The sequence below is a fragment of the Herpailurus yagouaroundi genome, unplaced genomic scaffold (genome assembly GCF_014898765.1).
Source record: "Herpailurus yagouaroundi ecotype Mexico unplaced genomic scaffold, PumYag 253, whole genome shotgun sequence".
Classification (NCBI taxonomy): domain Eukaryota; kingdom Metazoa; phylum Chordata; class Mammalia; order Carnivora; family Felidae; genus Herpailurus; species Herpailurus yagouaroundi.
Window position 1 is genome coordinate 3,105,571 of NW_024412470.1, and position 24,893 is coordinate 3,130,463.

The 24,893-nt window shown below is 38.4% G+C and overlaps 1 long non-coding RNA gene and 1 pseudogene across 3 annotated transcripts in view; one reads left to right on the plus strand and one right to left on the minus strand.

Annotated features, from left to right (window-relative positions):
* The window catches only part of LOC121020900 (uncharacterized), a 394,994-nt gene that overhangs the window by 159,135 nt on the left and 210,966 nt on the right, over positions 1-24,893 (minus strand). The window lies entirely within an intron of this gene.
* LOC121020899 (40S ribosomal protein S4, X isoform-like) lies at positions 7,273-8,843 on the plus strand (annotated as a pseudogene).

Genomic DNA, 24,893 nt, shown 5'->3' on the forward strand with positions numbered 1-24,893 from the left:
CACACCCAACACCCCTCCAGCCACCCTCTGTTTGTTCTATGTTTAAGAGTCTCTTATGGTTTGCCTCCCTCTCTGAGTGTATCTTATTTTTCCTTTGAAACCCCAACTTGCACATAAAGGTGTAAACTGCTTTTCATCATCCTGTCTTCAGGACGATTCCTGAACTCTGTTTTGTTTTTGATGCATGCTGTTTATATTTTAGGTTTTCTTAGAAGCTTCCTAGCAAGATTTTAGAGTTTAGTGGTACTCTGACCTTGTAGTCTACCATGGCCTCTTGCGAACTGTCTTCTGTCCTAGTTTGTTCTCCCTTTAGATTTACTCAACTTCATAGCACTTTGGATTCTGTGCTGTGGCTTACTCCATCAAGTACTTCTTGCTTCACTTTATAAGAAGAGGATTTTTTTCTGCTTGTGTTTGTGCTTCATCTTCTTTCCTTTTAACTTTTCATTTGTTTTCCATTTCTGTTAGTATTCCTTTTGCATGCACAAAAGTAAAGGGACTGAGATAACAAGTAACACATCAACAGCAGTCCTGACACACTGAACAGTTGGCCCAGCTTGGAAAGTGAGGCAAAGAAACATGCACATGAAGGGTGAATGGGCTCGTACTTTTCTGCTACTGAGAACTGTCTCACCAAAGACCCACAGCAGATGTATCGAAACACTTCAGTAAAATTTCATAGAATCTGGGGACATAGCAATTAGAACAAAAAAAGCTGAAAGTTCTGTTCCTAGAGAACCATCTGCCTTCAGAAGAAACTGGTCAGGGTGGTAGACAGATAGGAAACCAAGTCATATGAAGAATGAGTAAAGATAGTGGAAAATTTTAGCCTAGCATCAGAAAATGATAAAATCTAAGGTAAAAGGAAGCCCAAAAGTCCAATCTACTAAAAAATGTTTAGATTTTCTACCAACTGCTTGTCCATCATATGCTTAAAATACCTCTAATGAGGATAAGTTCCCTCTCACTGCAAAGCAGTATCTTTAATAGAAATATTTTAAAATAAGTTTTTACTGAGGGATAACACACATGTGGAAATTTTCACAAATCATAAACATACAGCTTGATTAATGTTCAAAATGTGAAGTCACGTTCCACTTTTCTGCTTTTGTTGTTGTTCTTGAGGGCCATCTGTCATTTTGATTTATTTTTAAAAAATGCCTTGTGGAGGACACCTGGGTGGCTCAGTCAGTTAAGCGTCCTAGTTTGGCTCAGTTCATGATCTTGCAGATCATGAGTTCAAGCCCCACATCAGGCTCTGTGCAGACAGCTCAGAGCCTGGAGCCTGCTTCAGATTCTATCTCCCTCTCTCTCTGCCTTCCCCCCGCTAGCGCTCTCCCTCTCTCAAAAATAAATAAATATTAAAAAATTTTTCTTGTGGTATAATTGACATATAATGTATTAGTTCCAGGTGTACAATAGAATGATTCAATATTTGTATATATTGTGAAATGATCACCACCAAATGAGGAGTGTAGTTAACATACACCACCTCACATAGTTACAATATTGTTTCTTGTGACGAGAATTTTTAAGATCTACTCTCTTGGCTACTTTCAAATACACAGTTTTATTATTATACCATTTTACATTATTATATATTAATATATATTATTATATTATATTATATTATATTATATTATATTTATTATATTATTAACTATAGTCTCCATGCTATACATTACTTCCCCATGACATTTTTTTTATAACTGGAAATTTTACCTGCATCACCTACTTTTCCCACCCTCCATCTCTGGCAATGACTAATCTGCTCCCTGTATTCATGAGTTTTGTTTTTGTTTTTAAGATGCCACATGTAAGTGAAATCATATGGTATTTGTCCTTCTCTGTCTGACTTTTTTCACTTAGCATAATACCCTCTAGGTTCATCCATGCTGTCGCAAATGGCAGGATTTCCTTCGTTTTAATGGCCGTATAGTATTCCATCAGATACGTGATACACATCACATTTTCTTTATCCATTCATCCATCAGTGCCAATGCAGGTTGTTTCCATATCTTGGCTATTGTAAATAATGTTGTGGTGAACATGGGAATATATATATTTTTGAGTTAGTGCTTTCATTTCCTTCAGATAAATACCCAAGAGTGAAATTGCTGGAACATATAGTAGTTCTGTTTTTAATTTTTTGAGGAACCTGTGTAATTTTTTTCCGAAGTGGCTGCATCAATTTACATTCCCAGAAAAAGTGCACAAGGGCTCCCTTTTCTCCACATCCTTGCCAACACTTGTTATGTCTTATCTTTTTGATAAGAGTTGTTCTAACAGGTGTAATATCTCATTGTGGTTTTGACTTGCATTTTGCTATTAGTGATGTGGAACACTTTTTCATGTGCCTGTTGCCCATTAGTATATTATCTTCAGAAAAATGTCTGTTTGGTTCTCTTCCCATCTTTTACTTAGATTGTTCTTTTGTTGTTGACTTGTATGAACTCCTTCTATATTTTGGATATTAACCCCTTATTAGATGTGTGATTTGCCAATATTTTTCCCATTTAATAGGTTGCTTTTTCATTTTGTTGATGGGTTCCTTTGTTGTGCACTTTTTGTTTGTTTATTTGGTGTTGTCCCACTTGTTTATTTTTGCTTTTATTGCCTTTGCTTTCAAATCATCATCATCAAGACAGATGTTAAGGAGCTTACCACCTATGTTTTCTCCTAAGGGTTTGTAGCTTCATGTCTTCTATTCAAGTCTTTAATCCATTTTGGGTTGATATTTTTTGTGTGGTGTAAGATAGTAGCTGTCACCTGAGCATCCAACTCTTGGTTTTGGTTCAGGTCATGATCTCACAGTTTGTGAATTCAAGCCCCATGGTCAGGCTCTGCCCTGGTGGTGCAGAGCTTGCTTGGGATTCTCTTTCTCTCCCTCTCTCTCTGCCCCTCCCCAACGCGCGTGCACACACACACACACACTCTCTCTCTCTCTCTCTCTCTCTCTCTCTCTCTCTCAAAATAAATAAGCTTTAAAAAAAGTGGTAATTAATTTCATGTCTTTGTGTAAGCTTTCTTAGCGTGTGTCAATATCCTCTAAGTCTAATAAACTATGAAATACTAGCAAGATGACTTTTTTTTTTAAATTAATAGTTTAAGGACCAATTGCTTGATAAAGGAGAATTCACTACAGGAAATGCACCCTAAAGACCTTGCAGCCATGAACCAGCTGATCTTCCCTGGCAATACTATGAATGCAGTCTGAGCCAATTCAAACTTCCACAGTGAGCAGAGAGCCCAGCAGGCACTTACGGTGCATGCTCAAGTAATACATGATCACTCAGGGAACCAGGACTTCTCACCTAATCTTCAGCACTGCCAGAAACACAGGGGGGGCTTCCTACAGTGGAAATAAGAAGAACCCTTATAAGAAGACTGTTCTGCAGCAGGTGCACCAAGAGGGTAGAGAGCAAGGGGTTCATGCAGGAGAGTCCCTCTCCCCCCCAGTCCTCTAATTCTTTCACAACTAGATTATTTTCCTATTTCTTTTCAGTCAGTGGGACTGCCTTTATGTGCATATGTGTCAGTAACATGAAATAGGCATTGTTCTCACTGAATCCAGGATTTCAGCATGAAACCACTCTGAACACAGAAAGTATGCAGTGTTACTTAGTGTTTGCAGTCAGAAACGGTATACTCCTTTTCAAGGAAATTTATTAAAAAAGGAAAAATGTCCTGAGGCAGAAGAATTCAAAGGCTCTGAGCACTGAATTTTATGAAACATCACTACCAAATCAGACAGGTAGATATTTGCTGGGATCCAATGTTTAAAATGATGACTGGCTTCCTAGTTATGGTCACCTTAAGAACAGGATGAATCAAACAACATGCAACACAGGATAAGATCTATGACTATGGGAGCTACTGCGTCCAGTTTGGTCACAATGTGCACGTACTGTAGAACTCTCCCTCTTCCACCTCTTCTTTTCCTCATTTCCTCCCTTCCTCCTTCCTGTCCATAACTATACTGGGAATTGACTACGTAATAAGCACTTGGGTGGGTACTAGGGATACAGCAGTGAAACTCAACATGTTTCAGGTGCCTTTTGGGACTTAAAGTCTAATACAGTAAGTGCAACAAAGTCAAGGGTAAAGTCTTGGAGGGGATGAAACCTGCAGACCAGCCGATGTAGCAAGGTATGGTTAGCTTATTGGGATGACAGAGATAGGAAAAAGACTTGCCCTCTGTTCCATGCTAAGTTACCTCTTTAACCAGAGCTACTCACACACTGCAATTATTATGGAAAAAAACCACTGAAAACATAAAACACATCATTAATATCTACATTTTTGCGCCATGAGAATAGTATTTAGCTTTGTGACATCTTATTCGCTAGAATCTTTAAGTGAGTTACAAATGTACCAGAGAATTATTGTGCTAACAAAGCATCTAAGAATATACACATTTGTATATTGTTCAAAGTCAGGGATATTTTATCCTGAAATCCCCCCCCCCCCCATCACTTCATTTAGTCCAGGAACTTCCCAATATATACTGAGAATAGGCAAATCCAATGATACACTAATGATGTAAACTTAGTCAAAAAACAGTTTAAAATGAGACTGACCCTTTTATTCTACCCTGACTGTTCTAAGTACATGTAAAATGTAGAGTTTAGATATTTTTCCTCATTCCTAAGCACAGAATTCCAAAGAGTTCTTTCTAGAATACTTGGGACATTGTCAGTTTTTACCAAAATAAAAAACTCAATTTTTTTTCATATAGGAGAATATGTATCTGAAGTATTTATCTGCATAGCATAAAATAGCATAGCAATTACATCTTAAGAACAATTCTGAGAAACAGTTCAGAGGTTTCTATTCTCTGCTTTTGTGGCACATTTCTTGGTAGAAACGTGTTATCCTACCCCTTGACCCTGCCCATGTTACTGTCCACGGCACCTCCATTTCTGAGAAAGTTCAGCCAGCTCTTCTTGTGTGGCATGGAGAAATGAACATTCTTCAGTTGAATGAGTTATGCAACTGAACGGATCAGTGATAACTGTGGTTTAAACTAAATTGAGGAATAGCCAAAAATTAAACTGACCAAACTTCAGATCCATGTTGGCCTTACTTGAACTGATTTGACATGTCTGTTACTGTTTAAATTTCTGCATTTAGAAATGAGAATTAAAATTTTCTACACAAATAAGCAGGGGAGGCCCAGGAAAAAATAAACCACTCTGCTACAAAGAATTCTATGAGTTATTATTTACTGACAATGACTCTTCCCTCCTAACTAGATTTTGATGCAAATTTGTCACTTAAGGTCTGAAAGGTGCTTTAGGGTTTCTAGAGAAAAAGTTTTGTATAAACATTGTATGTTATGACGGGTGAAAATTTTTGCAAAATTATAGTCCAATTCACTAGAGCAACAGAATACAAACACAAAATACATCTGGAAAAAGAGATAAAAAGGAAAACATGGGTGGTCACTTTCCCAACCTATACTCTCCCTAATAAATCAGAGTTTGCTTCTATACAAAAATAATAGATCATCTCTCACATCTTGAAAGCTGCTAGAATCATTTCATGGAAAAGTGGCCTAATGCCTAAACCATCTCCAACCAGCCCTGGAGCTTCCTGAAACTGCCAATGAATGACACCTATTTGCAAAACATTTATTTATTCCCTTGCACAATGCAGGCTACTTCTAGGCTTTATACCGACTCTTTGATATAGCCTTTAGATGATCACAGTCCTTAATTGTTTTTGCAGAACATTCTACCATTTCCTCCTTGTTTCTTTTCAACCTGGTTTCTGCTATTACCTTTTGGGTCTTTGGTTGAATGCTCAGAAAAACCTTCCAGGGAATGTATTTGTTCTTTTCACTCTCTTATTTGTGTCTTGGAAGTCAATATAAATAAGAAATAAGAGACTTAGAACAAAAACAGAACAAGACATTTCATCTTCGAGTTGTGTAGCCACAATCAAAATCTCACTCATGATACAGAATCATGTAATATTTCACTTTACCTTGTCAAAAGATGGAACACTCTCAAAACATCTCTTACTGTCTAGTTTCATTCACTAGTGGTGATAAACCGTGGAGCAAAGTAGAGTCAAAGAGGGGCTGAAAAAATTGACATTCTTGTCACCACCCTCCAAAAAAGAATGATTGTTTTGAAAGTAGCCACTGAATTCATAGCCAAAATCTGTAAATCTAGTAAGTCTTAACTGATAATCACCCATAAGAAATAACTGCCTCTGTCTCTCTCAAGACATAGACAATCCCGCCTAGATATTTCCCGCTTTGTGAATTGCAATTGCAGTATCGGGAAAATGCTGTTGCAGTAACTTCTGAATTTTTTCCTATGTTCCACACACTGCTGGAGAATTCACATGATTTTATGCACCTGTGTTGTTTGGTCATTTTCTTTGCATCCTTTGGGAGGAATCAAATGGCTGTCGTGATGTAATGGATTCCTTGTGTATGCAGAAGCCACGGGGAAAGTACTGCTACCTATGGGAATACATTGCATTTCCAAAAATGCACAAATAAAAACAATGTTGAATTTCTGGTATGCTCATTGAGTGTATGTGTGCATGGACCCACACAAACTTCTCTACACACAGATACAAATGAACTGCCCATTTCAGACATCAGTAACCACCAGCTCTTTTATAAAGAGGATATTGTGCCTTGCATTTTGGACACACATGGAAAATGTTCTTAAATTGCTTTCTGTTTTTATCATTAAATGTGGGAATATACCTAAAAATCACAGCAAACTCTTCTTTCTGTGTGGTCTAAAACATTTATCACTTTTTCCTATAGAAGGAAGGAAATGCTATATTTAGCATTTTGTGGTAGACAGTAATAAGTGATTCTGAGATCTGATAATTACTAGAAGATTTATTCCATTAACAAACCAATAACCCTGGTATTTAAGTTTTGCCAAGCATAGGCATGATTGATTAGCAATTTTGTCTCTGAACATAAAAAAAGTAAATGACCAGTTAGCATACTATTCTATATTTCACCATTAATGAAATTGTACGGAGAAGGTTTAAAAAGAATTTTCTTTTTATTGACAAGAAAATGGAGTATTTCCTCTGAGAAGAATTAGTTTCTTAAAAAAAAAAGCATGACACTTGGGAATAATGGAAGAAACTTAAAAAAGAAACTCATGAGATTATAAATAAATATTTAGTTATAGATACTTGGTGGATATTCCATTTACACAAAATGTCACACTGAGATTTAGCAAAAGTTTTATGGATGCCCAGTATTGAATACTGGTCCCTCCTGACCTGGCTTCCTCACTTTTAGCCTCTTCCTCTGCTCTCCCCAGTAAATGCCTGATGCTCCACTCATACCAAACTAAATATGCCTTTCCATCCAACAAGAAAGACCCCTCTTGCCCTCAAGCCCAAAGAGACTAAGATTACTTTAAACTCTTCCATTTGGAACACCAACACTTTAAAGCTTTTTAAACCCACTATACTTCTTTCCTCCTTGCTAACATATTGTCTGCTGTGTAACTTTTTCTAAAATAGACGTTTTGTCTACTTTGGAAATCACTGAAGTAGATTATTTATTCTTTGATGATTTCTCCAAAGGTCATATAAAACTCCTCAAGTACATTGTGTGCCTAGTGGAGCTATGGCTTGTGGTCCCAAAGAGCATCTGAGGCATGTAGTAGCCCCAAGGCATTGGATGCTAGACCATCTGACCAGTGTGCTTGCCCCTTGTCTATCCACCAGTCTCTACAGCTGAGAGAATGTCTATCAAAATTTTCTTAAATAACAGACTTAAGTATGCCCTGATAGGAGATAATGTAAAGATTTGCATGTGGTAGTTCATTAAGATTGGTGGACCAAGTCAGCTGGGCTACACCATAATAGTGTTGGTTTTTCCAGTTGTCTGCAGTGCCAGGGAGAGTAGGAAATAGAAGTGAGCTAAGTGAGCAAATAGTTTTCCCTTTGGGGAGTGAGGTCAGAAGAAAGGAATACTCACATGTGAATCACAGTGTACATAAACCTAATTATAGATTTCTCAAGCTTATACATTTTATATAATAATAAAGTCAAATCAAACTTACAAACTCTATCTTAAATACTTAAAAGCAATAAAATTCAAATTTACCACATTAACTTAATGTGAAAATTAAAATTGTTTTGCTGAATCTAAGTTGCCACATCACCCTATTACCTTAGTCTATGAGAGCTTTGAGTTTGCGATATACCTATATCTATATATCTACATCGGTGCATATATATATAAATAGTTATAGATATAGATATTTATCTACTTATTTACCTATATAGGTATACATCTGCCTATCTATATATAATGCTATGCTAGGGGAAAAAAATGATGGCAAAGTCTAAACTGATAAAACTAAGCCTTCTGGTAATATGGATGTTATCAGCATTGACAAGACCAGAGAGAATCATCATCTGATCTATGACACCAAGAGTCTCTGCTGTTCATTATATCTTGCCTGAGGAGCAAAGTACAGTTGTGTAGAGTAAGAAAGATCTTTGTGGGCACAAAAAGAATCCCTTATCTGAGGACCCATGATACTCGCATTATCTTCTACCCTTATCCCCTCAGCAAGGTGAACTACAGCACTCATATTAATTTAGAGATTGGTAAGATTATCAATTTCATCAAATTTGACACTGGTAACCTGTGGGACACTGGAAGAATTTATGTAATCACCACATAGACATCATGGCTCTCTGGATGTGGTTGGTGTAAAAGATGCCAATGATAACAGCTTTGCTTACCTGGCTTTCCAAAAGTTTTGTTAGTGGAAAACACAACGAACCATCAATTTCTCTTAACTAAGGGAAAGGTGTCCACTTCACCATTATTGAAGAAAAAAAGAGACTGGTGGCCAAAGCAATGGGTAAAATGATCTTTTGGTGATGACTGGAGAGCCCTTGGCGGGGGGGGGGGGGTTAATTGGTAATTAAAGATAACAGCACAGAAAAGAAAAACAAAAACTCCTCAAGAGATGAAGTATCTTGCCAGTTGTGCAGATTCAAAGTAACCTTCCTTAAATTCATTACCTTATGTGCTTCAAGTTTATACCAAAGCACTTTAACCAAGAATCCAAAATTCTCAAACACACTCCAAGCTTTTTCTTCCATTAATATTAGATGTCTGACTTCGGTGCTAGTCTTTTAGCCAGACGCATAAAACTTCACTTTCAGCCACAATCTCTGTCTTCCACTTCTGCAGAAGTGCTGATTCCAAAGGCACTACTCTTTTTCCAGGTTGTATAAGTTACTCTTTGTTGCTCAGAATCATTCTCTTGTCGAATCATCCTTTTTTTTTTAATTTTCTTAGTGTTTTATTTATTTCTGAGAGATAGAGACAGAGCATGAGCGAGGGAGAAACAAAGAGAGAGGGAGACACAGATTCTGAAGCAGGCTCTGAGCTGTCAGCAGAGCCTGACATGGGGCTCGAACCCACAAAGTATGAGATCATGACCTGAGTTGAAGTTGAATGCTTAACTGACTGAGCCACCCAGGCGCCCCTCTTCTTGCCAAACGATTCTTTCTGTATTCCACATATATTCTGAATTTTCTTATTGCTTTCTATGTTTTTAATCACATCTAATTTCATTTCTGTTGTAATCATGTACTTTTTCCTAGCATTGTTAGTATTTTTACTAGACATCCAAACTAAGAGAGAGAGAAAAAAAAAAAAAAAACAGAGCGTGGATTTTCAAATACTACCATTACACTGAGTCAACCTTTCCTTTTCTTATTCCTTGTCCACACCTTTTACCAATTTTGTCTATCTCCTCTTAAAATCTCACTTCCTTTACAAACCTTTAAAGACCTTGTTTATATAAGAGCATTCACAGGCCAGAGGAATTGGGGTCCCAGAGCTGTTTTCCACCTAACCCTTGCCTCAGCCATGAACTGCTCTTTCCTACCACACCAAATTACAGTTAATCTTACATCTTGTATGCAGGTGTGGAAGCCTCATATTGAGGAACACACAGTGACAATACAACCGAAACATCAAAACTGCTTTATCAGCCTTGACTGCTTACACTCCTATGGTTAAAAGAGAAAGAAATGAAATTCTAATATTCAAGCCTCGCCACATTTAAAGATATTTTAACCACTATTCTACTTGGCTCTTTGTTATAGTATCTGGAATCTTTATCAATATACAAATGCAATGGGATCTAGAAATAGAATAGAAAAAGAAATAACATCCATTTATGTAAACTAGAGCTATAATTCTTATACTTCATAACTTGCGACCTGAGGTTCTTATTTGCTATATGAAGATATAACTAAAAATTCTGGTAATTGCTGAAACAGAAAGAGCAAGGTAGTGCGATAAAGGATAACCAAGGGTCAAGAATTTTCTCAGATATAGTGATTAAAGAAAATCGCTCTGAGGAAAGGATATTTCCACAGTGACATGACCTGGTAATGTGAAGGGCAAGGAGAAAAGCTTTCAAAGTGAGGCAAACTTCAGGGGTGAAGATCCTGGAGGAGATAAAAAATTTAGGCTGTTAGAGACACTGAAAGAATTCCAGATGACTCGGCTTGGTAGGTAATTGGAAACTGTCCTGAGATGAACTTGGTGAGCTAGCAGGGGCCAGAACGTGCAGGGTCTTGCAGGTCAAGGTTAGGGGTTGGTCTTTACTCTTGGTGTAATGGTAAGCTGTTGAAAGATTTAAAATAAGGGAGTGGTGTAGTTGCAGTTGCGTTTTAAACATATGAGTTCCCTTGTTGTGGATTGAAGAAAAGAGAAAGGCGAGACTAGAAGCGACATGAGCTCTTCAGAGGCTGTTATGGAGTCCAAGAAATAATGAGAGCTTCATGCAAGACCATGGAGGTGCTGCAGAATAATGGAAACAAATGGCCAAATTTGATGTGCTTTGAGACATATTTTGATAGATATATTTAGAAGCAAATATGTATAATATTATATATAATATATATTTGGATAAGACTTGCGAAAGCACTGGATTTGGACAATAAAGGAGAAATGAAATAAGAGTTCCATTTGTAATAGATTAAGAATGAGATGGTTATATGTGTATGAGTAAATTTAGGCTTCTATTGTAAACAATCCTCAAATTTCCTGATCTATCAAAAGCTTGTTTCTCATTCATGCAACAGACTATCATGTGTCATCTTGGCCACATAACTTTCCCAAGAAGCTCTTTTCTACCTGGTGGCTTGGGGACTGATCTTTTCTATCTTCTGGCTCTATCTTTTTTTAGGTCCTTAGGGTGTTTTCTATTCAGTATGCTAATGAATAAACAGAGCAGGAGCAAGCAGGAAGATTTGGGCAAGAATACATATAGGCCTGTTTGGGCAATGACATCACTTCCACCATATCACATTGGCCAACCTCAATCACATGGTCTAGATTAATTGCAAGAGAGACTGTGTAGTCCAGTTATGTGCTCAGGAAGAAAAGGAAAGGGCATAGCAATCTTGCCATAAACTTCAGCAGGAGTGTCAAATAGTCTTTGAGATCTAAAGTTTGAAGCATTCTCTCAAATAAGAAAGAAATCAAAAACAAATGTCCATTGAGTCCCATTTCCAATGATCTAACCTAGGCATTTCCAATGGTACAGTGATGAACACCCCTTTTTTACTACCCACAAGGGCTGTGTAATGTAACTGAAAAAAGGAAGATAAAAACATTGTAAAAACATTGTAAAAGAAAATAATTGGGTATGTCACAGAGCAGCAAATAATTACCAGACAAGTGATGTACACAAAGTATCATATATTGGGGTGAGGAGAGCAAATTCACAGGCTTGCATGAGGCTTGAAGTTTCCTAAATGAGGAAGAATTTTAAGTGATCATAAAGAATATATGAGTTATCCAGGAAAAAAAAAGATAAAAGACAATTTTTGGGGGCAAAGGGAAATGCATTAGTCAAAATCAATTTTTTCCAGTGTTTAGAATAACTGGTTTTTGGTTATAATTAGCACTCTTTTGAAACCACAGATTTCAATGTCAGTTAACTATGTAGTAACCAGGTACTTAATAATTATATTCAAAGTGATGTTTATGTGACTTGATGTAACTTTTCTCTTTCCAGATAGGCTTATGTTTATAGGCACAGTCCTATTTTAGTATATGTGCTGCCGAAGCGAGCACTATAGGCACAGTCCTAGTTGCTAAACAAAGATGGACTCATTCACACTCTGAGTTCAAGTCTGTAATCCACTGTTCCTGGTCTACACAATTATAAAGAGGAAATGCCAAGGTTCTCCAGGGGATCCAGTCAATGGTCAGTTGGCTAAGGAGAATTTCCACATGTTTTGTATATACATAGATATGACCTTGTGAGGATCAGCAGAAAGGCTAGCAACCAGCTGCAGAAACAGTCAAGGAAGTGGGAGCAGGGGATGACTTGTTTGTGTCTTAGACAGAAAGAACTTCCCTCAACTGCTTTGTCTATAATTAGGTTCGAACTCTCAGATCAAGCAGTCAAGCTCAGAAGACGGAGCCAGGTCTGAAGAGAACTATCGTGATTCACCCCTTTGGAGTCTGCCTTTGGCCATACTGAAACAGATTGATGATGATGATGATGTCAATAATGGTAATAATTTGCACCAACTTGGGAGCTTTAATGTTACATTTTCAAAGGTGTTATAAACATTAATTAATTAATTAATTAAGCCCTCCAGCAGTTCCTAAGGTAGCCATTACCTGTATTGTGCAAATAATTAACCAAAGCAAAAAAAGGTTAAGTGGGCAGGCTGAAGTTACATGGGAAATAAAAGCTAGGAAAACAGAGACAAAGTTGGCTTATTAATGTCATTCCTTGGGAAATGAAGATAAGTTTGTAGAACCCATAATGAACTATGGGCAAAAGAGTAGAAATCTGAGGTCCAGGGGTAACCAGGGCTCTCTCAGAATTTCTCAGAAAGTCAGTAATCTAACAGGGCGGTGTCCTTGAAGCTCTGATGCTCCGACACCTGGACAAGATGGCCCTTCCCGCCCCTGCGAGCTTCTGTGCAGGTGACTCACCACAGTGATGTGATACACGCCCTACTTCCTTTAAGGGAAGCGGCTGAACTGCAGGTAGAAATGGGGTTATTTACTTTGGTTTCTCAACATCGAATACAGCGCTGGGCATGGATATGATACAATATACACATTTTCAATAAATACTGCATAGGTAAAATTTTGTTTTTTATCAACTTAGCCTGAAGTACAAAAAAAAAAAAAAAACAAACAAACAAAAAACAAAAAACAAAACAAAAAACAAAACAAAAAAACCACTATAAAGTAAAATCATTCCAAAAAGCAAAGGGATTACTGACTGGATTGAAAGGAAAGGAGCCCCAATGTAGAATATAGAGGACTGAACATTGACAGTGAACACTGAGCCTGAAAGACATGCCTAAATTTGGTCCTCTCCCTCATCTTCAGTTTACTTACCTGCAAAAAGTAATAATACTACCAGCCTCAGAGAGTTGTTACAGGGCCAAATGGCATAGTATGTGCAGATCATCTATCTCTAGGCCATCCTAAGCCCACAATAAACACTTATGTGCTTTCCTCCTTTTAAAACCCAAAGTATCACTAAACCTTCACAGTTGGAAATACCAAGAAGTAATCTTCTTGCCTCTAGGTTGAAAGGGTTATTTTCACCTGGAAAACCCTTTCTCAGCAAGGTGAAAGGAAGGGAATATGAAAATATGAGAAAGTAAAGACCAAAGCACAACTATAATTCCATTTGAGCAGAACAGCTGTAGGAAAATCTAAATAAATGAAAATGTTGAATATTAGCTCATTTACCTGATACAAACAGTCCCAAATTAATTTAAGGACCTTGCACATTTAATATAAATACTATCTATATTAACTCAACTGAATGCATGATTAACACAATCAATCTCACCCAATCCTACAAGTTTTAAGTTTTAATCCTTTCAAAGTTTAATCCTTTCAAGTTTTAAGACTTGAAAACAAGATGGAAAAAACTTAGTGGGAGGAAAGGGGAGGGGCAGGTAGGTGGAGGAGGAAAGGGAGGAACAAGGTCAGGTCCAGTGGCAGGTGTAGGAACAGGTTCTCAGGGTGGGTAGGGGCCATGGAAATGAAAATAAGAGGTTATACAAACCATGTCTGTATGCGTTCACACACACACACACACACACACACACACACACACACACACACTCTACCCCTTAATCATATGTTTAATTAAGCTTATAAAAGATGAGAATTGGGTTTTAACCACATCTTACTTTGATTTGCTCCACATGATTAATCTCATAAAATTTAGTTTATTTTGCTATTTCTAACAGTCTTGAGGATATACCTATTCAAATTGAAAAGACAATGGATCTTTCTTGCAGCTCCTGGAAAATTCCACTTGAGATAATAGTTTTTACCTATAATTGATATTGGGTGTGATGTTCTTAGCTTTCTCTTGTTAGCTGTCCCGGGTCTAAGGCGACTAGGGGTTCATGAGAGGATAATGAAGGATAAACACTGGGGATTTGGAGAGAGACACGGAGAGAGCTAGCTCCCTGAAAAGCTGAGCTTAGGAATCTAGAAGACAGATTTATATGCTGCCTGATAGTGTTAGCTTCTCAAAAAATAGGAAAACAAAAAATAATTGGGATTATACCTAAGATTACTACAAGGTAGAATAATTATCTTTATTTGTTGTTGTTTGATACTGAAATCTATCCCTGGGCTTAATATCAATATACTATGAGATCACAGGTAACAGTTGAGCCAAGCGCCATGTATTAGTATGTTTGGCTCTATTAAATGCTTTGGAAAGAAGCAATAAAAACTTAGTTGTAAGTGGTAGACAGACACAATTTTATCATCTGTCATTGCCATTAAGTTATATCAACATGGAATTGAAGCAAGTGCATGTTAAAGCAGTAATTGTATTTATGACACATCTTCAATGTAACAAATATTTTCACTGTATGAACAATTTTTTTAAGTATTTATGTTTGGGAGAGAGAGAGAGAGAGAGAGAGAGTGTGCATGAGAGGGGGAGGGGCGGAGAGAGCAGACAGAGGATATGAAGCTGACTCTGCACCAATAGCAGAAAGCCCGATGCAGGGCTCGAACTCGTGAGATCATGACCTGAGCCAAAGTGATGTTTAACTGAATAAGCCACCTAGGCGCCCCTATTGCACTATTTGATCATTCTTACTTGATGTGGCAATATCTGATGAGTAAGCTGAAAGATAAAATATGGATTTGTTAATAGTCAAATATAAATGAGATAAAAATTTGAACCAGAAAACCAATGTGATCTTTTTCTTAAAGTCAAATGGGTCCTTAGTTAGTTCTTTTGGTTAGCATAACTCAAATTCTGGTTTTAAAATTTAGAACTTACACTGCATTGAGACTTACAAGTATTCCCATTACCTCTACAGAGCATTAGGGCAGATTTGATGTTAGCATCAGTCCAAAATGCCTACAGTACTATTCTCACGTTGTCTCCTCTGACCTTCATGTGATTATATTTATCACTAAGGATCAGGTGCAAGAATCAACCCCTTACAAATGTACTTCAGTATCACAAATCAGATAGAAAAAGGGCTTTCTCTAGAACTTTAAAATCAATGAAGTATATTTTAGAGAACATATGAAATTCATTTTTTTAAATGAATTAAAAGCAAATGAATTTAAGAAAAATACAAGGAAAATACGATGGGCCCAATAATTACATTTAGACTTCTTTTTTTTAACTAAATAAAATAGTTTCTAAAAGTAACCTACTTAATTCCCTGTTGACCAAAATGCACATCTGTATAATGATTCTTATTCAAAAACAGTGCATCTATTTGCAAATTATATAATTGTTTATGATTTAAAGATATATCAAGGTTACTAAAAGCATTCAACGCTGACTAAAATGTCAACATATTTGAAAACAAGTCTGTTGGAAATAAAGACATTAAGTTATCTGGACAGTAAATTAAATAATAACCAGAATAGATGAGGTGCTGAGAAATTTCGTTTCTGAGAAGTTTGCTTTGAAGACTTTTGAGCAATTTGACCTAAATATCCTGAGGGTTTTTAATGGTCCTAAATAATTTATGTACCATCAGTTTGTTTGCAATTTTGAGCCATTGTTCTGTGCACACTGTGTGCACACAAGACCTAAACTGAGTGGTGTATATGATTTCAAAGTTGACTGATGGTTGCATTCCAATATTTTATCGGTAATCTTGTCTTGCAGTTTTTGTTCTATATGTATGTTTTATAAAGGATATGTTTTATAAAGGATACAAGTACCCTTTATAAAACTGTTCAGAATGTTAACTGTGTCAAGTATGTGAGCCATAGTATTAAAAACGGTTACTTCTCTGGAACTGAAGCCAAATGCTGTTCCTTGAAATAGTTTGCCTAGGAGAAAGTTGAACATTTTGTACAGACTATTTAGGGCACTCTTGCCTAAAGTCAAGAGGATGGGCTAAGCGAATTGTCCAACTTTCTTCTGGTTCTATCAGTTTCCAAAACAATGACCTCTGTTGGCAGTTTTTTCCTTCCAATTTGCAGATTTCTTAGTAGCATTTTCCCCCCAGATTGTTGGATAGCTGTTGATATTTAATGTAGGTTAGTGTGTGTCTGCTTTGAAACTCTTTATGATGTTTATAAACTAGCTCTGAATTCTACTAAATGTAATTACATGTGGTTTGAATTCTAGTTGTGTAAACCTGTTCAAGAGAAAAATATCTTAGGTGGAAACGCTTAGAGAATAGTAAGAAACCTTTTCTAATGTGCTTGATAAATTTGATATGCTGAAGTCAGTTAATTCATTTTTGATGGCTCAGTGTAATAAAATTAAAATCCACAAATGATTTGGGGCACCTGAGTGGCTCAGTCGGTTAAGCATCCGACGCTTGGTTTTGGCTCAGGTTATGATCTCGCAGTTTCCTGAGTTCAAGCCCTGCATCAGGCTCTGCAAAAATAAATAAATCAACTTTAAAAATCCACAAATGATGAAACAGAGTTTGTGTTTACCCCATCAAGTATAATTAAATGTTTTGATAAGGAAAAATGTATGAGTACGATAATGGTTTCCCTGATCTGAAGCCTAAGTTGATGATATCACTCCTGTCATGAGAGATGTATTCTAGGTGGGAAGATGAACACACCCATGAAAAGGAAATACTCAGCATTTCCTTGAGTAACACACTTGGCTTTCAGGTCCTTTAATACCTCATTTTCCTGTCACCATACAGTCTTCAAAGTACCTTCTGGCTTTAATACTATGATTCCAAATGGACTACTGGGAAAAGAAAGAAATACGTGTTATATTAAGGGTTGGGGCTTTTTTTATATGAAAGACCAAGTTGATTGAAACAGTTTTTCAAGGAAAAGGAACTAGGCAATCAATAATGAGACAAAGGTCAGAACCAAGTTAATACAAAGTGTTACTTTGCCATAAAAATTCATCTGCAGCCTGTGTTGGGAGTTTGTGATTTTTGTGACCATGTTCAGAATTTCTTGAATGATCATTTATATGAATTAGTCTCTTGCTGCTCAGGCAGGGGTGGTGAGGTGGCACATTCCCTTGTTTTTCTCTTGCTAAAGTCTTTTGAGGGAAAGCAATCAGGACTGAGGGAAGTGGGTCATACCACCTCCCCAGAAGGATTATTATCTGTCATTGTTGGTCTGTAGGTACTACCATCTCTGCCAAGAACCTTCAGCCATCGCTTAAGGGATGGGGGCCCTTGCAGTGACATAGGCAAATGGTCACAATCCATCCCCAAGGATTTCCTTGCCTTGCTGATTTTCCCCAGTCTTGGATGTGAAGAAGTGCTTTTACTGAACAAGTAGTTATATCTCAAAACCCACACAAAATAGGACTCACGGAAGTTGCAGTCTCACATAAATTGCTCTTTACTTCCTTACAAAGAAGGAAGCCTTAGAAACCTAGGCCTTCAAAAAGGGTGACTCCATAGAGAATGTCCCAAAGGATGTGTCACTATGTCCAGATGTCTCTCTCTATATCATCCTCCCCTCATTTTCCCAAAGATCTATGAAAGCTTTTAGTCTTACATCACCCCCAGCCTTCAGGGGTTCCTAAGGATTTTTCTCCTCTTGTTCTTTTTTTCAATTCTGCCCCAAATGGCAGAATTAATGACAAGGGGTGGGTTCTTGTCCATGGGCAGTTGACGATGGTGGGCACTCTGTTCACAGTTTGTCTCTCCATCCTAAACAGCTAGAGCTGATTTCTTCTAGTTACCTGAGAAGCAACATGCACATTTGCCAAGGTGAGATCCCTTATTTGTCTTGATAGTCAGTATTCTGGCTCATTTGAGAAAAAGATTGTTTAAGGTGACTTTGACCTTGCACCTTGACGCTATTATGCTAATGAATGTTTTTGTCCTCCTACACCAAGGTTTCTCAACAGTGGCATTATTGATATTTTTGGATAGATAGTTCTTTGTTGTGAGGGGCTGTCCTGTGTATTGTATGAAGTGTAGCACATCCCTAGCCTCTACCTACTAGATGCCAGTGGTAGCCCCAAATGGTGACAATCAAAAATATCTCCAGACGTGAGCAAATATCCTCCGTGTGGCAAGAATTCCCCTACTGAGAAGCACTGTCCTAGATGTATCTTGTTTTTGTTTTTGTTCTTAATGTTTATTCATCTTTGAGACAGAGGGAGAGAGAGAGAGAGCGAGCACATAAGCAGGGGAGGGGCAGAGAGAGGGAGACAGAGAATCCTAAACAGGTTCCATGCTGTCAGTACAGAGCCCAACAGGGCACTTGAACTCATGAACCGAGACAGCACGACCTGAACCAAAACCAGGAGTCAGACACAACCGACTGAGCCTCCCAGGCGCCCTGGTCCTAGATGTATCTTACAGAAATTTTCACAATAGCCATGAGTGGCCTCCTCTTATCTATCCCACATATCAGCATTAATTAGATTTGCTTTTGTTTCCAAATTGTTCTGCATCCCAAAAAAGGGTTGAACTCTCTGAGTATCTAACAAAACTGAGGTAAAGATATCACACTTGAACTTAAAATACCAAGGTCTGATATTGGTTAAGTAAAGTCTACAAGAGTGCCTCGCTGTTACAATCTTTTTTCCTGAGTTTCCAAGCCTTCAGTTTACTTCAGCTTCACGATAAGTTAACTTTACATTGCTGAGATGTTGGTCACTCTCTTTTACAGCTACAGATTCTCTGGGGACCTGGGTTGCTTTCAGAGAAAAGCCGATGGGGTATCTGTTTTCTTCCTTCCTGTCCTTCCCTGTTCTGCCTTTGCCCTGACTCAAAGTCTCTGTCTCTATCAGGTTCATGTTATTGTTTTTGGATGGCCCAGGGAAAGCTAGTTTCTCCTAGTGATATAAAAATAGGGGCAGATGGGTGGCTCGGTCAGTTGAGCAACAGACTTCAGTCAGTTGATCTCCTGGTTCAGGAGTTTGAGTCCCGTGTAGGGCTCTGTGCTGACAGCTCAGAGCCTGCAGCCTGCTTCAGATTCTGTGCCTCCCTCTCTGTTCCCTCCCACTCACACTCTGTCTATCTCTCTCAAAAATAAACATTGATTTTTTTTTAAGTTACTAAATCATGTGTACAGTGTTTTATAAATGGATACACGTTCTTTTAAAAACATATATGGTAATTTATATATAAAAACTGGGGGAGAGGCAAAGCGCAATTTCCTTTGTGCTTCCTCCCCAACTCTGCTGGTTTCCAATATTAATTTAAATGTGATTCACTTTCATCTTTTCTTGGAAGCTCTGAATAAAAAAATTATCTTTCAAATTTCTCTTAAAATATATGCCACGTAGTTAAGTGTCCTTCAGGCTTCTAATAGAAGAAATTATTTATTACTTTTTGCTTGTGACAATCAGGGTGGGGAAAATGTTTTGGCTCTTCTAAGAGAGAAAAGGCTTCTGGAAAAATGCTAGCAAGTGTTTAAATGATTATGATCGCACACATAAAATTAAGCATTCTTAGAAATGCATTATGGTGCTTTTTTTTTCCACTGTAGGGTAAATAAGGAACAGATTTTTCTTTCTTTCTTTTTTCTTTTCTTTTTTCTTTTCTTTTTTTTTTTTAGTTTTATTGGGGACATTTTATAAATCACAATACAGTGAACTCACCACATGAGTTGTGCTGGACATCTGCCACTACTCAGCTCCGTAAAAGCACCAGCTCCCTTTTGAATTCAGAGAACAGCTCTCAGCCCATGAAAACATCTGGGTCTCAAAGGTTTGGAAAGTAATAGTTCAGGTCCCTTTAGAAAGGCTTTTTCTGCAGTGGGAACAGGAGTGTGCGTGTAGTTAAAAAGGGTTTTGTGGTACCCATTGGCCAGAGGCATTAGCTTAGAGCTTCAGGTCCCAGAAAGATCAACGTGGGCCTAAACAAATCTATAAGGGGCCTCATGAAATCATTTGGTGGGACTCAGGGGGCCAGAATATGCTCTACATTTCTTTTCTGTTCTCCTTCTATGTGGTTTCTTGGGGAAATGAGGGTCTGGTAGGCTGCTGATCATGATGTCCTAAAGCAGTGATGAAGGAAGGGGGGCAATCTGGAAAAGGCAGGGGCTGAGGACTCCTACAGAGGAGCTGGGGCAAATCTGGTTCCACATATCAAGTGCTACCTGGCGAGTTTTGACAGTGATCTTCAAGGCACAGAGTATAGGGGTTAACAGGTGAATAGGCTTGTCTGAAAGTCACGTGAGGGAAAGCAATCTCATAAACACAGAACTGGCAGCTGTCTAATTTACCAGACAGGGGCCTCCTACCTGCACCTCTGTCTCCCCGCCCCCCTAGGCGGGGTGGGGGTGGGGGCTTTGACTCATCTGCTTCCAATAATGGAATCTCTTATTCCTTGAAGGGGTGGAGGGGCCGGAGACAAAGGGAAAGGTGGATAGAGATGGGTGTACAGACACACAAACACAAGTATATTTATCTTCCACAAGAATATTTCCCTTCTGACTCATCCAGGATGCCTGGAGATGAAGGGAGATATTATTCATTAAATATAATTACCTGAATGATTTTAATTACAAATCATTAAGGAGAGACAGCCTTGTATTTTCTTAGAAAATGGAGCACTTAAATAACATTACTCTTCTCTCTGATCTTTTGGCTTTATAGATGCATGTTAGGAGTCTAATTTGGATGAAGCTGGGGAGGCCCTGAGATATATAAAATTAAATTGCATTAGCAACAAAATAAAATTTCTTTGGCTCACCCTTGTCCTCTGTTTTGAGATTAAAAGGCTGCTGTGAAAAGTGCCCCAAGCCTATTATTTCCAGGGGCCTCATGTGGCAGATGTCACTAACCCTGCCTCCTAATCTAAACTCTGTTACCTGCTGAGTCAAATCTGCATCCCACATGGATGCATGGTCTTTTGTGTTCAACGGGGTCCACTGTCTCTGGTGTCAGAGACTGTGTTGTGACGGTGCCTCAGTGCCACCTTCTCAATGCCATTGCCACTGGGGTCTGACGCGGTGGGTATTCGGCACCACCACTCTTAACCTCTGCAGCTCAGAAAATAGCACAGCTGTTTTAGATCCCAAAATGTGATGAATCTGTCTTTCGCTTTTGATACTACGAAAAGAGGGTTCCCTTGCATTCCCAATAACTCAAGATTTGAGTGAGAACAGGTCTTTTCTTTTAGTTCAACCTTCATCTTTGCCTAGGACTTCCTGGGGCTTTGTTGAGTAAAAGCAAATGTCACTCAATTAGGTCCTGTCTTAATTAGGATATAAAGTCTCTGTTAATTCATATTTACTGGTAATATGGTGTTTTGTTTCTAGCCAGAGAGCATAGTAATTATTCACTGTGAACTGAATGAGTTTGAATTTTCTAGTTAACTAAATTTTTCTGCATTTCCTTCTTTGAAATTGGCTTATGTGAGTCATAATGAACTTCCAAAAAGTTCATTGGTATTGTGGAATATTATCTTCATTATGTAGCTGGATATATAAATTTCAAGATATCTAGCAAATGTTGCATTATCTGGCAATACATCATATAAGGAATAACCCACTTCTACTCATCCATAGAGTATGAGCTAAATCAGGTTCAAAATAGAGATACTTTATTAGGAATTCTTAATTCAGTAACTTCAGATTTTTGGATCACTTCTGAATCATCAATGAGTAAACCAGGTTTAACTGAGTTTTAATGTGTCAATATTGTACTTTACTTCCTTAGAAATTGATAATTCACATATCTTTTAAATATTTTTATGTTTATTTATTTTTGAGAGAAAGTGTGAATGAGGAAGGGGCAGAGAGGGAGACACAGAATCTGAAGCAGGCTCCACGCTGTCAACACAGAGCCCAACACAGGGCTCAAAACCATGAACTGTGAGATCATGACCTGAGCCGAAGTTGGATGCTTAACCAACTGAGCCACCCAGGCACCCCAATCATTCATATATCTTTCATACAGGAACTGGGTGTCAGCTAATCTATTTGAATAACATAGTCACCACCCATAAAATACAGCAGAGGCTTTTCTGGGGTCTCCTTACCCTGTCTCAAATGTGCTTTTGAACTGGAGTGTTAATATGTTGCAAACGATAAAATCTATTCACCTGGCTCTTGCTCACTGCTTAGGGTCCACCTATAAAATTTAGGCAGTCAGTAACAGCAACCAGAGGCCCCTTGGACAAGTAGACAACCAAATGCTGCCTGCCAAAATGTTTATGTTACAACTTAAGATTGACCTGTCTGGAACTGTCAATGATAGTTCTCCTGATCTTTTTACCTCCTGGGATGAATAATAGAAATGTATGTATGTTCTTTCCTCCCACTTACCTCAACCCTCAAGCAAAACAAGAACCTTCCCAGCCTTGTGGAAATCTGAGAAGAGATTTAGAATTATGAGAGTCATCTCCTGTGTGTTCATCACAGTTGAGCCTATTTTAAAAGCCACAACTTGAGAGCGTTATTTATGTCACTAGTGCAATTCACATGAAGCAGGGTGGGAGAACCATCTGGCCTTCGTGCTAGCTGCTGTGGGCCCTGGATAAAGGGCAAAGGGAGAGACATGAGACCTTCCCACACAATGCTACTAAATAAAGTCAACATGCTGATAGATCATTGGAATTAAATGCTTTTAAGGAGAAACAGCCAAATTAATAAATAGTTGTACTTCCACGGTGTCATTTAAAAGGAAACGAATACGAATAAAGATAACCAACATAAAAAATGGTGACAGGGTAATCAGTGAGCAGTGTAGTGAGCTCTGGCAACAAGAGACGTGCTGTCTCCACTTCCCTGGCAACAGTCATTTGCTCCCAATGTTCTTGGAAATGTGTGTTGTGCTTAACGAAATAGCTCTCTATAGAGTTGTTCCATAAGATCAGATCTAAGGATTTTTCTGCTCTAAAAGATAAGCCTCACAAAGGCAAGATCTCTGTTTCTTTTATTTCTTGGTGTATCTCCTGCACTTATTAGGGTGGCACACAATAGTGCCCAATAGATACTAATGAGCAAATGAATAAGTGAATGAATTCCGTGATACAGTTTACCTCTTTGCAACAGTTGCCCCCTTTGAGGACGACTTTAATTTGGTTCCTCAGCATCCGTGTCACTACACATTTCTGGCTTTTTTTTAATTTTTTTATTTTTTTTTTTTTATTTTTGGGACAGAGAGAGACAGAGCATGAACGGGGGAGGGGCAGAGAGAGAGGGAGACACAGAATCGGAAACAGGCTCCAGGCTCTGAGCCATCAGCCCAGAGCCCGACGCGGGGCTCGAACTCACGGGCCGCGAGATCGTGACCTGGCTGAAGTCGGACGCTTAACCGACTGCGCCACCCAGGCGCCCCCACATTTCTCGCTTTTGTCCTGCATCTCTGAGTACAAGCGTTTTGTTCTTTCTGAGGTCTTCAACCACACGCTTTCTTCCATTTATTCTTATTCTTTTTTTTTTTAATGTTTTTATTTTATTTTTTGAGAGAGACAGAGTGCGAGTGGGGGAGGGGCAGAGAGAGAGGGAGACACAGAATCGGAAGCAGGCTCCAGGCTCTGAGCTGTCAGCACAGAGCCCCACGCGGAGCTCAAACCCCAGGAACCGTCAGATCATGACCTGAGCTGGAGTCGGATGCTTAACCGACTGAGCCACCCAGGCGCCCCTATTCTTATTCTTAAAAGTCAAACCTATGTTCAATTTTTTTTCCAGTTATACCATAATAAGAATAAATTCCAACCTGGTCCTCTTAGAAACTTTGCTCTCAACATAAGCTATTTTAAGCCAAAAAAAAAAAAAAAAAAAAAGCAGGAGAGTATTTTTTGACTCATTAAACTGAACTGAAACAGAGTTAGTTTATTTATTTTTAAAGTTCATTTATTTATTTTGAGAGACAGGGGGAAAGAACGTGTGCACGCATGCTCACATGAGAGGGCGAGGGGCAGATGGAGAGAGAGAATCCCAAGCAGGCTTTGCACTGTCAGAGTGCAGATCCCCATGCAGGGCTTGAACTCATAAACACTGAGATCATGACCTAAGCTGAGATCAAGAGTAGATAGACCCTTAGTCAACTGAGCCACCCAGACACCACAGAAACAGAGTTAGTTTAAAGCACAGCTAAATTCCGAGCCCCTTGGAGTTGGCCATATCCAGAGACTGTGTGGTGACCCCTGGGAGCTTCAGAATCACATCCTCATTATTCCCAGTCCAACCCGAGAGAAGCCACTTCCTTGATTGTTCTGAAACACACATAGCCTGAAATGAGTGTATATAGATTTCTTTGGTATAAATTGCAGAATCTCCCTGGGTTCCACGAGCATGGAGTCACTCTCAACTAAAGTGCATACACTAAAAGAGTGATGGGGTTATATTCCCCCAAATAAATTTTGTGACACCTTGATTCTCTGGTAGCATCTTAAAAGATGAATGTCATAAGTAGGCTATGAGGTTGAGGTCACAATAATGGTTAATTTGGCAGGAGTGGGTGGTTTTAGTGAAATGT